This window comes from Cydia splendana, unplaced genomic scaffold, assembly GCF_910591565.1.
Source record: "Cydia splendana unplaced genomic scaffold, ilCydSple1.2 scaffold_45_ctg1, whole genome shotgun sequence".
Classification (NCBI taxonomy): Eukaryota; Metazoa; Arthropoda; class Insecta; order Lepidoptera; family Tortricidae; genus Cydia; species Cydia splendana.
Genome location: NW_026946888.1, coordinates 1028386 through 1042560, shown reverse-complemented (window position 1 = coordinate 1042560; position 14175 = coordinate 1028386). Strand labels below are relative to the sequence as shown.

Sequence of the window (14175 nt, the reverse complement as noted above, 5' to 3'; positions counted from 1 at the left end):
TCGATAGAGTTGTCAAAGACAAAAGGTTCTGTTAAGTTCAATATACTCATTTTAATAGACTTAGGCTTTGGAAGAATTGCTTATTTTGTTTTGTAAGTTTCACTTTAGGTCTTCTTACCTGATTGCTTGATGAGTACTGGTAAAGTTTTTAAGGGAGACTGAAATTTTATTGAAGTCTATATTTTTTTTTCTTAGATGTAAGTATATCTGAATCTCTTCACCCCGTAAATTAACTAGATTATTGTTAACGTTCAAAATTCTTATCGTAATATAATTTAACAGGGAAATAAATAACGTTTTTTGGCGTTTCTATAATCAGATTCTTCTTCTTCCTCGTTCCCTCAATGCTGAGGATCGCGACCACATGCAACATGTCCCCACTGATTGCGGTCATAAGCCAAGTGAACTGCATGGTGCAGGCTGCCGCCACTCGCCTTCTTCATGGCGTCAGACCATCTCTTACGAGCCCCACCCTGAGCGCGTTTACCATTCATTCGCCCCAAGATGATACACTTCTCCATATCATGCATTGATGATCTCATAATGTGTCCGAAAAATCTAAGGGTTCGTTCATGGCATGCTTCGGAGAGCCGTGTGGTAATACTGAGTTCTTCCAAAATAGAGATGTTAGTTCTTCTAGCTGTCCAAGGTATACGCAGCAGTCTTCGCCAACACCACATTTCAAAAGCGTCAATCTTAGCCACATCACAGCTTTTCAGGTTCCAAGTTTCGGCACCGTACATAAATATCGAGAAGACAAGAGCTCGAACCAATCGCACCTTAGTCGTACGTCGAATACCTCTGTTCCTCCAGATCTTATCAATGTTAGCCATAGCACTCTTAGCCATACCAGTTCTACGGCGTATTTCGTCAGTGCTGCCACCGTCGCATAATCAGATAACCAGGTGGCACGTTTGGCACAAACTCGTGAATAATATGGCTATGTTTTCCGTTAACACATGATAAGCTCACTATGTCACATTCAATGCGGACCATAGTTGTTGACAGAATGGATACAGGATAAGGAGATTCTGTTAATATATTTGCTTTAATGGATTCTGCTCCGAAGCCAAGTAAACTACCGATAGAACTTTCTTTATCAAAATGAATATTTTCAGAGCATAAAATAGATGTTTTTAAGGTATTATTATTGCATGTTGCACGTGTAAACGAGCATCCTTGAAGATGTTCTATAAGGTAATCATCAATATCTTGAAGTTCATATGATCCACTAGACTTATATCGACCAGGATATGAACCGTGATTACCTTTTGTTTTGTTTTTGAGCTCCCGATATTTCGACGTAGTTACATGCATCTTGTACACGGGTAACTGATGATAGCGGGTGGGTGTCAAAGTTGTGTAGACCGCGCTCGGTCTACCCTCACTCGTGCACGTTATCGGTATAAGTCTAGTAAAACTAACCGTGAATCATTCAAAACTGTTCAGGAATTTTAATTACTTTGTTTTTACCATAATAGAACTTAATATTTCTGATGTCTATGTTGGGTATATAATTAAATGTTAATATATATGTTAGGGCTAGGCTTCCTTAGGAGCACTATTCGTTGCAACAGGAGAGCTGAGGCCTTCGGTGTCGAAAGGAAACTTCGTTGTAAAGCAGTACATAGTGTTAGGGTTCGTGTATAAAAGCCTTAATTTGATTGTTATTTTCAATAAAAAAACATGGAAACACCGTTTCAACATAGACAATTTCGGTCTATATTGAAATGGCGGGTAAATACTTATCGAGGATTGGTCGATGAAATGCGCGGTACGCCATTTTACCATAGACAGCCGTCTATGGTAAATGGCGCGAAAATACTGATCGGTGATTGGTGGAAATTCTGACAGGTGATTAGTGATTGGAAGGGGGAAGGGAGCAGCGATGGGGAACCGGGCCAGTTGCGACATTCTAGTGTTGGTCGTGGAAGTAGGAATAACCTTGTAATAATACCTAAGCTAGATTAATGGAAGAGAAATAATACAAGTTAAAAGTATTTAATCTCAAGTTTGAGTTTTCTAGTAACCTCCAAATTGACGATACCCGAGTTAGCAGTAGTTCGAGTGAGTGGTATTTATATTTCAGAAGTTGGAAAACGCAACCAAAACGTAAGTACACACCCACAATTTTTATTTTAAACGTATCACGGTATAATTTTGAACCCATTAGTTTTAGAAATACAGTTGAGTGATTAATTTCGTTACGATTATCTGGGTTCAAATTTCGTTAGTGTTTTCGATAGTGCTGTAGTTTTCGAGACATTAACTTCATCGCTATAAGACTTTTAAAACTACTTTACTTTACTTTTTTTTTTAGACTTTTTTATAAGATTTTTTTTTATGCAAAGGTTTCATTTTATTTAATTAAGCTTGTGATATCTTGGTGCTCCAGTACTATTAAACATGTTCTTCACGCTTCAAACTTATTTAAATATCAATTGGTACTTGTTCTCTTTGCATCATGCTTACTCATCTCTTAAGTCCTATAGTTTTCTGGTAGTGCAAGCCATAATGCATCTATTTGCCTATTAGTACATTCCAGTGGTTTGTTACGTAGCTCCAATAACTATTTTCTTATTAAATAAATAAAAACAGTTGACATCAATGCTATTAGTGGTGGTTGTGTGAAACACGCATAATTATCATGTAGCGCAGTGCAAAACTGGCCTTATTTTATTTCGCCATCTGCGCATGGCAACACCCTCTCTCTTCCTACCAAGCTCTGCAACGAGCACCACACTATGTAAGCCTTTAAAGATTATGATTAATAATAAAACAAGAAAACAGTGCAATTACAGTCTTTTCTATTCAACATCATCTCTCTCCACCTTTACATGGTGCCGAAAATATTCAGTTCTACTTAATCTCCAACGGGCTGGGCCGGTAAACTTCGTGTCCGCGTGCGCGATGCGCACACGCCATAATGGCGGCCGAAGATATCAAAAAGTTAATTGCAGCCAGAGGCCAATGTAAGGCTTCTATGACGAGAATGGAGAGGTTTCTCCAACAAGAGCCTCAATTATTTACTGTGGAGAGCTTGAAGACTAGAAAAGCGTCAATGAACACCGTCTTCCAAAAGTATCAAGACGTATGCGTGCAATTATCAGTATTAGAGCCAGAAAATCACAAAGACGACTTGGACGACGACACAGAAGATCGATTTTACAGCATTATGACCGCTTTAGAGTGCGCGTTAAATGTAATAGAAAAAACAGCCCAACAAAATACACAGACAGCAGAGGGCACTGGAAAAGCAGCGCGCTTGCCTTCGCTTGATATACCTGTCTTCGACGGGCGGGACGTCGCGCTCTACAAATCATTTATCGAGATGTTTGAGGCTGTAGTACATCGCGACGCGCGAATACCTGTCGTCCAGAAGCTGTGCTTTCTGAAAAAGTACTTAAAGGGCGAGCCGCTGCAGCTTATCGACAATTTACCCATAATTGGAGCATCATATGACTCTGCACTAGAACTACTCAAGAAACGGTATGACAACCCAGCATTAATCATCAGCAGCCACGTCAATACACTCCTGGACATACCAGCGTTGCACCGAGGCACTGCTCTACAGCTGCGAGACATGGTGGCCAAGGTCCGGCAACATCTCACCGCGCTACAAAACCTTGAGCAGCCAGTCACGTCATGGGACGCCATCCTAGCCTGCATCTTGTTAAGAAAGTTAGATTCCTTCACCGTGAGATTGTATCACTCCGAGAGGGACAACAGCGAGCAACACACTGTGAGTAGCTTACTTAATTTTTTAGAAAAAAGAGCTGCGGTGTTGGAGGCGAGTCCAGCTGGTAGTGAAAGCTCGTATGTCAAAGCTAAAGTAACAGCTCATGCGGTGACAGCCTCGCCTGCCCCGGCAGCTTCTGCAGTAACTATCACTGCAGAAAAATGTGTTGTGTGTAGTCAGCAGCATAGGCTCTATAAGTGTCCAAAATTTAATTCCATGCCAATCAACAATAGGTTGGACATTGTCATCAAACATAATTTATGTAAAATATGTCTTGGACCTCACTCAAAAAAATGTAGATACACATTTAAATGTGCAGAATGTAGTTCCAGGGCCCACAATACTTTGATACATGAAAAAGTTAAGCAAACAACTGATGAAGAGCCGAGTCAGAGTCAATCAGGTACTGTCAATTTACATACCAGTGCTAAGAAGGTCACCAAGGTATTATTGCCCACTGCTAAGGTATTAGTCTCTGATGTACACAATAACAAACGCATTGTTAGGGCACTTTTAGATTGTTGCGCACAGACAAGTTTTTGTACAGCGGAGTTAGCTAGTAAACTAGGCTTACCGCAATCCAATGATCCAATAAATATTGGCATGCTTATGGAACATAGTAGCAATGTTAATAAAAGCATCAAGCTAACCGTCCATTCTAGGGTTCAGGATTATAAGATTGATGTTGACTGCGCTATTGTACCCAAAATAACTTCAGCACAGCCACAGCAAGCCATAGACTTGGCCAAGCTGATTTTGCCCAACGCTATTACCTTAGCTGATGATGAATTTAATGTTCCAGGCGAAGTTTCCCTCCTTCTGGCTGCAGATATCTTCTGCAGAGTAATACAAGACGGAAAGGTTGAGGCAGGCCCTGAGGATCCAGTGCTGCTGAACACGCGCCTTGGATACATCGTCTCGGGCAGAGTAAGTGTGAGTCCATCATACAATTTTAATACAGTTGCTATGCATACAATGGTTAATCCTGATCTTGACTCTTGTGTAAGGCAATTTTGGGAGGCCGAAAAGGTCCCTGAAGCATATCCAGAAAGCATGCCAGAGCAGGAATATTGTGAGAAGATTTTTTGGAGACAACCTCATTGAACAGGGATCGCTATGAGGTTACTCTCCCATTAAAAGTTAATTTTAGCGAAATAGATCCTTCTAACTCCTTTGTAATTGCTTTGCAAAGATTAAATAATCTTCAAAAAAGGTTTGCAAAGGAACCTGAGTTTCATAACTTATACAAACAATTCATACAAGAATACCTTGATCTAGGTCACGCCAAAGTAATTGATCTAAAGGACTGTGACCCTACAGAGCAACCGGTATTTTACCTGTCACATCATGGAATTCTCCGGCCCGACAAAATTACAAATAAACTCCGGGCTGTATTTGATGGTAGTTTCAAAACTAAGGCAGGCCACAGTCTCAATGACTATTTATGCAATGGCCCTGTAGTCCAAAACTCATTATTTGATATCATGATGCTTTTTCGCACATACAAGTACACGGTGCAGTGTGACATACGTCACATGTACCGCATGATATCTATGCACCCTGAGCATAGACGCCTACAAAACATTTTGTGGCGGGCAGATGACACTTTACAGTGTTTACAATTACAAACAATAACTTATGGATTAAAAAGCAGTGCCTACCTTGCCACAAAGTGTCTTGTAGAGCTAGCAAAAAAATACAAGGCTCAATATCCATTGGCCAGTGAAGCTATCATCAAAAACAGCTATGTAGATGATGTGCAAGGCGGCTCAGATACACTTCAGGGAGCTTTACAACTAAAAAGTGAACTTATTTCTCTAATGAGCAAAGGTAGCTTTCAATTACATAAATGGATTTCCAATGAGTCAGAAATATTGCAAGATATCCCTCAAGAAAAAATTGGCCTTGCCAAGCAGGATATTGATCAGGATAAATCAATTGTTAAGATCTTAGGACTATCTTATGATGCCCGAGAAGATGCATACAAAATGAGTGGCCGTGTACTCACCTCTCCTGAGGTGCCCACTAAAAGAAATGTACTGAGTTCTATCAGCAGACTCTATGATCCAATGGGTTTTGTCGGACCTTTAACCGTCAAGGCAAAACTTATCTTACAACAAATATGGCAATACGATTTAGAATGGGACTCTCCCCTGCCACCTGAACTAGTAAAAATATGGCAGACATTCTATAATAATTTGGTTAACATGCCTGTCGTGACCATACCGCGGTACATAAATGTGTCTGAAGCCACTAGCATACAGCTTATAGGATACTGTGATGCATCAGTTGTAGCTTACGGCTGTTGTATTTATGTTAAGGCCATAGTAAATGGTAAGCCTTATATACATTTACTTTGCTCTAAGTCGAGAATATCCCCGCTTGCATCTAAACTGACAATTCCGAAGCTTGAGTTGAATGGGGCCCTTATACTGGCAAAATTGGTAAATCATGTCGCCTCTTTACTAAAGATATCAGATGTTCATTTGTTCACTGACTCAAAAATAGTATTGGCCTGGCTCGAATCCTCTTCACTCAAGGTACCAGCCTATATAGGCAACCGTGTAAAAGAAATAAATAAACTGACAGATACAATGTCATGGAAATATACTCCTGGCCTTCTTAACCCTAGCGACATCTTGTCTAGAGGCGCAGATCCTCAAGAAATAATTGATTGCAAGCTGTGGCATCATGGCCCAGACTACTTGACAGAAGGCAATGAGTACAATTTTCACTTGTCAGAAATAATTCCACCTCTGTGCAGTGTAGAATATTATGATAGCTCAGATGAGCACATCACATTAAGCGCCACTGTAAATGACAATGTGATTGATTCGTTTTTTGAACGATTTTCAAGCCTTTTCAGAATGATTAGAGTGACTGTCCATATATTAAGATTTATAAATAAATGTAAAGGAAAGTCAGTGTCATCGGATCTAATTTCTGTAAAAGAGTCTAGAGACGCTTTGACTTTAATAATAAAAGGTGTGCAAATGTACTACTTTCATAATGAGTTTGTGTGTATTGAGAAGGACAAAGCTATAACCTCCAATTTAAAATCACTTAACCCTTTCATTGACTCGGCAGGGCTTCTTCGTGTGGGTGGAAGGTTGGACAATGCCACACACTTAGATTTCTCAAAAAAACATAATATCATATTGCCCAAGCACTGCCATGTCACTAAATTGATTATTATTCAAGAACATTTAATGCTCATGCATGCAGGGTTAAAGCTTGTCCTAGGTGGCCTATGTCAAAAATATTGTATAATAAATTCTGTGAGAGAAGTAAAATCTGTAATCAATAAATGCATAACATGTTGTAAATTAAAGGCCACCGCTAGTCAGCAGTTGATGGGATCACTTCCCAAGGAGCGAGTCACTCCAGCTCGAATATTTGAAAATACAGGCCTTGATTATTGTGGACCTTTTGAAATTAAGCAATCAGCTCTTAGAAGCAGTGTTATAGGTAAAGGGTATGTAGCCGTATTTGTTTGCTTTGCTTCCAAGGCTGTGCACCTAGAAGTGGTTACCGACATGACCACTGACACTTTCATAGCTGCACTAAAGCGTTTTATTGGTAGAAGAGGTTATCCACAAAATATATTTTGTGATAATGGCTCAACATTTCACGGTGCAAATAACAAATTAAAAGAGCTCCATGATTTACATAAAAAAGATTATTTTCAGAAGGCTGTCAATGATTATGTACTACAGAAAGGCATACAGTTCCATTTCATTCCTAAATATAGCCCAAATCATGGAGGTCTCTGGGAGGCTGCTGTCAAATCAGCAAAATATCATTTCAAAAGGATTGCTTCAAATCGCATATTTACATATGAACAATTTAGTACAATAATCATAGAAATTGAAGCAATACTGAACTCTAGGCCGTTGACCCCGCTGTCTCATGACATCTCTGATTTTTCATATTTAACCCCGGGGCACTTTTTGATTGGTGCTGAGCTAACTTCTGCTCCACAACCTGATTTGGCAGCAGTCCCCAGCAATCGGCTCCGGTTTTGGAGGTGCTGCGAGCAAGTACGGCAGCATTTTTGGAGTGTTTGGTCAAAGGAGTACCTATTATTGTTAAACCAAAGAACTAAATGGCAAAAAACAGAACCTAACTTAAAGGTTGGCATGGTGGTGCTACTACAGGTTCCAAACACTCCTCCTTTAACTTGGCCCGTAGGTAGGATTAGCAAAGTTTTTTATGGCAATGATGGCCATGTAAGAGTTGTGGAGGTGCAAACCTCAGATAAAAAATTGCATTCCCGTGCTGTGTCAAAGATAGTTGTATTGCCAGTAGAGACATAAAAAATATTGTGATATTATATTAAGTAAATGTAAGTTGTTAATTTTTAATTTTAGTTCTTGTTGCACAAGTAGTGCATTTAAAAATAGTTTTATTTTTAGTTCATGTCAAAAGGAAATTTGTATTATTTTTCTCAAACAGGCATTTGCGCCCCTCCCCCCCAGTTTATGTGTGAAACAAGCATAATTATCATGTAGCGCAGTGCAAAACTGGCCTTATTTTATTTCGCCATCTGCGCATGGCAACACCCTCTCTCTTCCTACCAAGCTCTGCAACGAGCACCACACTATGTAAGCCTTTAAAGATTATGATTAATAATAAAACAAGAAAACAGTGCAATTACAGTCTTTTCTATTCAACATCATCTCTCTCCACCTTTACAGTGGTAGTTACTACGAATTATTCTAATACCTTCGTCTTGAGTTTCAGGCACCATGTCTTCACCGGAACCTCCTGCAGATCGGGGTTCTAGACGAAGGCTTCAGACCCCAAGTGACGTGGAACCAAATGAAGCCCGAGAAGCCACGCGAAGTCGAAGTCCCAGTCCTACGTGTCATCCTCGTCGAGAATCTGGCAGCATGCGATGTCACATGCTGGAAATGGAGCTGAAGAGAGAAAGAGCAAGACTTCGGGAAGCTGAAGGCCGGCGTCGTTCTTCAAGACGTAACTGCGACAGAAGATCAACGAGTCGGAGGCACCGCAGCCGGTCTCCACCTGGTCGGCACCACACCTTACCCCACGCTGAGCAACGTGTCACAAGCCAAGCTCAGCAGCAGGAGGAACAGCACGCTGAGCATCGGCCTGAAAGACGGGCCAAGCGACCAGCCGAGCATCGTGACGACGCTGGACGATATGAAAGGTCACGTAGCCCTTCTTTTTCCAAAAAGGATTTAGTTGATATTATTTTGCAATTAAGGGGTGGTCTTACATCCCAACCACCTGCACAGCCCGCACAACAGCCTTTACAGAAAATAGACCACAAAAACATCTTACCTGGCTTTGACCCTTCAACCAAAAATCAACGTATGGATATTTGGTTGAAGAAGGTTAATGAATGCGCTGCTGTGTATGGTTGGGATGAGAGGACTACCACGCATTTCGCCATGCAGAAATTGCAAGGTCTGGCCAAGACGTGGTACGAAAGCCTAAATACGATTCTCTTTAGTTGGCAAGAGTGGCAAGCAAAGTTGCTGGACGCGTTTCCTTGTGACCAAAACTATGGCCAGATCTTGGAAGACATGCTCAAAAGAAAAAGCAAGTTTAATGAACCCATAGAAGTATATTATTACGAGAAACTGAGTCTAGTTAACCAGTGTGACATAGTAGGGAAACGCGCCGCGGATTGCATAATACATGGAATCACCGATCGAACGCTTAGGTCTGGTGCTTTAGCGTTGCGCTGTACTCACCCGGATCAATTACTGCCTTTTCTGATGAGTTACAAAGAATCGAGTCAAATTAGTTCAGATCGTTACCATGTCAGAAATAGGACCATGGGTAATACTTTTGTCGGGGGAAATAGTACAGCTCAACCTAAACCTGGCCCTAAGCCGGGGCAACAATCGGGTTGCTATAATTGCAAGGAACCTGGTCATAGTTACCTTTACTGTACTAAACCCATCATTAAATGCACAAAATGCAACAGGATAGGCCATACAGCGGAAAAGTGCTTTACTAAGAATAGCGTCCCTGGCGATAAATCGACTAGTTCTAACACTACCGTACCAAAGGTCATGAAAATTAATCTTGTTGACTCTGATATTACCTCTAGACCCAGTTCTAAGTATTTCAAGGATGTAGTAGTGCAGGGTAGGACTCTTACGGCATTTATAGATTTTGGTAGCCAGCTCACCTTGATTAGGGAATCTACGGTAAAGGAGTTGGGTATATCGCACGACCATATTCCCACACTAATGAAGGGTTTCGGTAATGGCCTAACTATGTCGTTGGGTAGCCTGACACTTGATCTCTCGGTTGACGGGGTAGGAGCCACTGTTAGTTTCAGAGCTGTCGACGACGAATTGTTGGATAGGCCCATTTTGGTAGGGCAGTCTTACACGGAGCAGGCTCATATAACAGTATACAAGGATGCCAACAAACTGCAGTTTTTCAATATTACAAATGAATTCACCTGCGTTGATGTAGTTGAAGACGACGAATCATTGTTGTGGTACCACACTTTCAGCGTTGTGCAGCTTCATGGTGCAGCTTCAGTTAGGGTTGGGACAAAAACAGCATTCGATGGCGATGTCCTAGTGAAGCAGTCTATAGCCGGTAGACCTAACGAGACATACATTGTAAGTGGCGGTCTTTATCATTCTGTTAAGGGGAGCATATATGTATTGGTAATGCCGTGCGCAAATTCTTGTCAAATTCTGCCAAATGTTGTGTTTTGTCGTGCAGAACGCGTGCATATGGTTAAGCAAGTTGCCCAGGTCCCCACAGATACAGGTGTCGAGACAGAGTTTGATGTAAAGCAGGTCCGGATAGGCGACGGAGTGTCTTCCGATGATAGAGATAAATTGTTAGACTTACTGAAGAAATATAGGCATTGTTTTGCTTCTTCTCTTGCTAGTCTAGGTTGCACCAACGCTGCTGAGATGAGTATTGAATTGAACAGTCAACGTCCGGTCGTTTATCGTCCCTATAGGCTATCTCATCACGAACGAGAAAAGGTGCGCTCAATGGTAGGAGAGATGCTAGAGGCTGGCATAGTCAGAGAGTCTGTGTCCGACTACGCGAGTCCCATTCTTCTTGTTCGAAAGAAAGATGGATCTCTTCGGTTATGTGTTGACTATCGAATGTTGAACTCAGTGACTGTGAAAGAAAGATACCCTATGCCCATTATCGAGGACGAGATAGCTCGCCTCGCTGGGCAGTCTTGGTTTATCACTCTCGACCTCGCTTCTGGGTATTACCAAGTTCCCATTTCAGAGCACAGCAAGCACTTCACCTCGTTTGTTACCCCGGACGGCCAATACGAGTTTAATCGCATGCCGTTCGGGCTAGCAAACGCTCCTGCTGTCTTTCAGCGCATGATCAATTCAATACTAGGATCGGTCCGATTTGGTAAGGCGACAGCATACATCGACGATATTCTCATTTATGGCCAAAGCCCCGCGGAATGCTTAGAGCGCCTCGAAGACGTGTTGAAGGCTGTCGAAAGCGCGAACCTTACTCTTAATATGTCGCAATGTCACTTTTTGCGTCAGGAGATTGATTATTTGGGGTATGAGGTTAGTGCTAGCGGAGTTAGGCCAGGTGAAAAGAAAATCTTGAGCGTGTCTAAGTTTCCCCGACCTGAGAACGTTCACAACGTACGTCAATTTCTAGGGTTGGCGGGTTATTTTCGGAAGTTCGTTAGGGATTTCGCTCAGATATCATTGCCGCTCAGCAAACTGCTAAAGAAGGATTCTATTTGGGAGTGGGGAGATAGTCAGGAAGAGGCGTTCGAAAATCTGAAGGCAAGGTTAGTTGAAAGGCCCGTACTCTCTATTTACGACCCGGCAGCCGAGACGGAGCTACACACGGACGCTAGTAGGCTAGGTGTCGGGGGCATACTTCTGCAACGATCCTCAGATAACGATCTCTTTCACCCCGTTGCTTATTTCAGCCGTCAAACTTCTCCAGAAGAGAAGAATTTCCACTCATATGAGTTGGAAACTCTGGCAGTGGTATGCGCTCTTCGTAAATTCAGGGTCTACTTGTTAGGGCGAAAATTTAAGATTGTTACAGACTGTAGTGCCTTGCGATCGACGTTCTCGAAAAGAGATCTTATCCCTCGGATAGCGCGCTGGTGGTTGACACTACAGGAGTTCGACTGTTCCGTCGAATATAGAGCTGGCACGAAAATGGGACACGTAGATGCTCTTTCTCGTAACCCAATTGCGGAACCGTCAGATATTCTTGTGGATCAATTTCCAATCGTTATGTCCATCAGCGAAGAGGACTGGCTGCATACTCTTCAGTTAGGTGATTCGGAGTTAAATAGGATAAGGGCAATTTTGAGTGACGGGGTGGACGAAAAGGGTTTGCGATATATAAAGGACAATTATGTCATAAAGGAAAACAAGCTATACCGTTATTTGGGTGGTGATAAGGAAGAAGTTAGATGGGTTGTACCGAAGGGTGCGAGGTGGCAACTTTGTCGATTAAACCACGACGAAATTGGTCATTTTGGGGTAGAAAAGACCTTGGAGAGAATCAGAAAGAGTTATTGGTTCCCCAAGATGACCAAATTCGTTAGGAAGTACGTCAACTCTTGCATTGAGTGTGCGTACGGAAGGAACAATGTAAGTACTCGCGAGGGTTTACTTCACCCTATCGAAAAAGTGGAAGTACCCTTCCACACGCTACATGTTGACCACCTTGGACCCTTCGTCAAATCCAATAAAGGCTACACCCATTTGCTTGTCGTTGTGGATAGCTTCACAAAATTCTGTTTTTTGAAGCCTGTTCGAAATACTAACACACAGAATACAATCAAAGCCTTAGAAGATATATTTTGCACGTTTAGGAACCCTGACCGTCTTATTAGCGATCGCGGCAGTTGTTACACCTCTCGCGCTTTTGAGCGTTTTTGCCTTGACAAAGGTATTAAGCACATCCTAAATGCGGTAGCTAGCCCCCGATCAAACTGTCAAGTCGAGAGGTATAACCGCACCGTGCTCGACTCTTTGCGGTCGCTGAGTGTGAAGTTTGGCGAAAAGAACTGGGATAGCCACCTGGGGAAAGTTCAGTGGGGCCTCAATAACACTATTCAAAAGACTATTGGGCGAGCACCTTCAGAGGTAATGTTTGGTCCGGGTATGAATAGTGAGGTGAACCCCGCGTTGAACATAATCACTCGTGATACCAGAGATGATAGGGATGTATCCGATATTCGTAGCGAAGTAAAAGCTAGGATAGATGCAGAACAGGATAAACAAAAAAAATATTATGACAAAGGTAGGAGACCAGCTCGCTTGTACAAAGTAGGAGACCTTGTCAAAATAACTAAGACATGTTTTAACAATGACGGTCAGAGTAAAAAACTTATGCCATCATTCATAGGGCCTTACCGTATTATTAAGGATTTAGGTATGGATAGATACACGGTTGCTCCCGTGCCAGGGCTGTCATGTACAGAAAATCGACGACCTACGACGGTTGCTGCGGACCGTATAAAACCTTGGATCAGTATTGCTGCCCTCGAGGTAAATGACGATGATTCGGACTCTAATAGCAACAGTGATGATGATGATGATAATATTCGAGACTAATGTCATAAGTCGATCATAAATATGTATTGTCATTTGTATTCCAACATAGTAAAAGTAGCATGTAACTACAGGATGATTAATGTTGTTTCAGACCACGACGATTGACTCGTGTTTCGATGCTGCGAAAGTCCTCCCGCACCTTTACGAGTATTCGATCGGCTCCTAAGGTCAACGGCGAGGCAACTCGATCAAGTCCTTCCGCGCCCGTCACGAGTAATCGATCGGCTTGTGGGGCCAACGGTAAGGCAACCCGATAATCGATCGTTCGGGGTTTTAGTTGGTTTTTCGTTATTCGATCGGACGAAAACCAAGGTTCTTAAAGTGGATACCCATAATCGATCGTTGGGTACTCCACTAGTTTTGTAAGCTACTGCTAATCGATCGGCAGTAAGTCTTAAGTGATTTTTCGAAAGTTGCTTTTTCTATTGATCATGAAATTGTATGAATGATTTGCTCGATTATGCAACATATTTTGATTTGTAAGCTAGTCGATTTATGTCATCGAGACATGTTATTGGCATTTATGGTCACTGACTAATGTATTTAATCTTCAATCAAGTAAATTTATCTATGAAATAAAACAATTATTTAATATATTTTTACTCAATCAGTTCGTTGACTATCGGGGCTCGAAATGTCAGAATGTGATTAAATTCATAGGTATTCATAAATGTAATTTGGCCAAATTGTTTTATTTCATATGAAAGCCATTTTTGCCATTATTGATCTGATTATTCGAATTCATAAGTACATGTCGTGATACGCGAGTTGAGTTTGAGCTTTATAAAACTGTAATAGTTATTAAAAACTAGTGTAATATAATATAGTTGTTGGTTCTTTGACAACTTGAATTGAATACTA

General features: G+C 41.6%; 1 long non-coding RNA gene across 1 annotated transcript in view; it reads right to left on the bottom strand.

Moving 5' to 3' along the window:
- The window catches only part of LOC134805609 (uncharacterized), a 401522-nt gene that overhangs the window by 37211 nt on the left and 350136 nt on the right, over positions 1-14175 (bottom strand). The window lies entirely within an intron of this gene.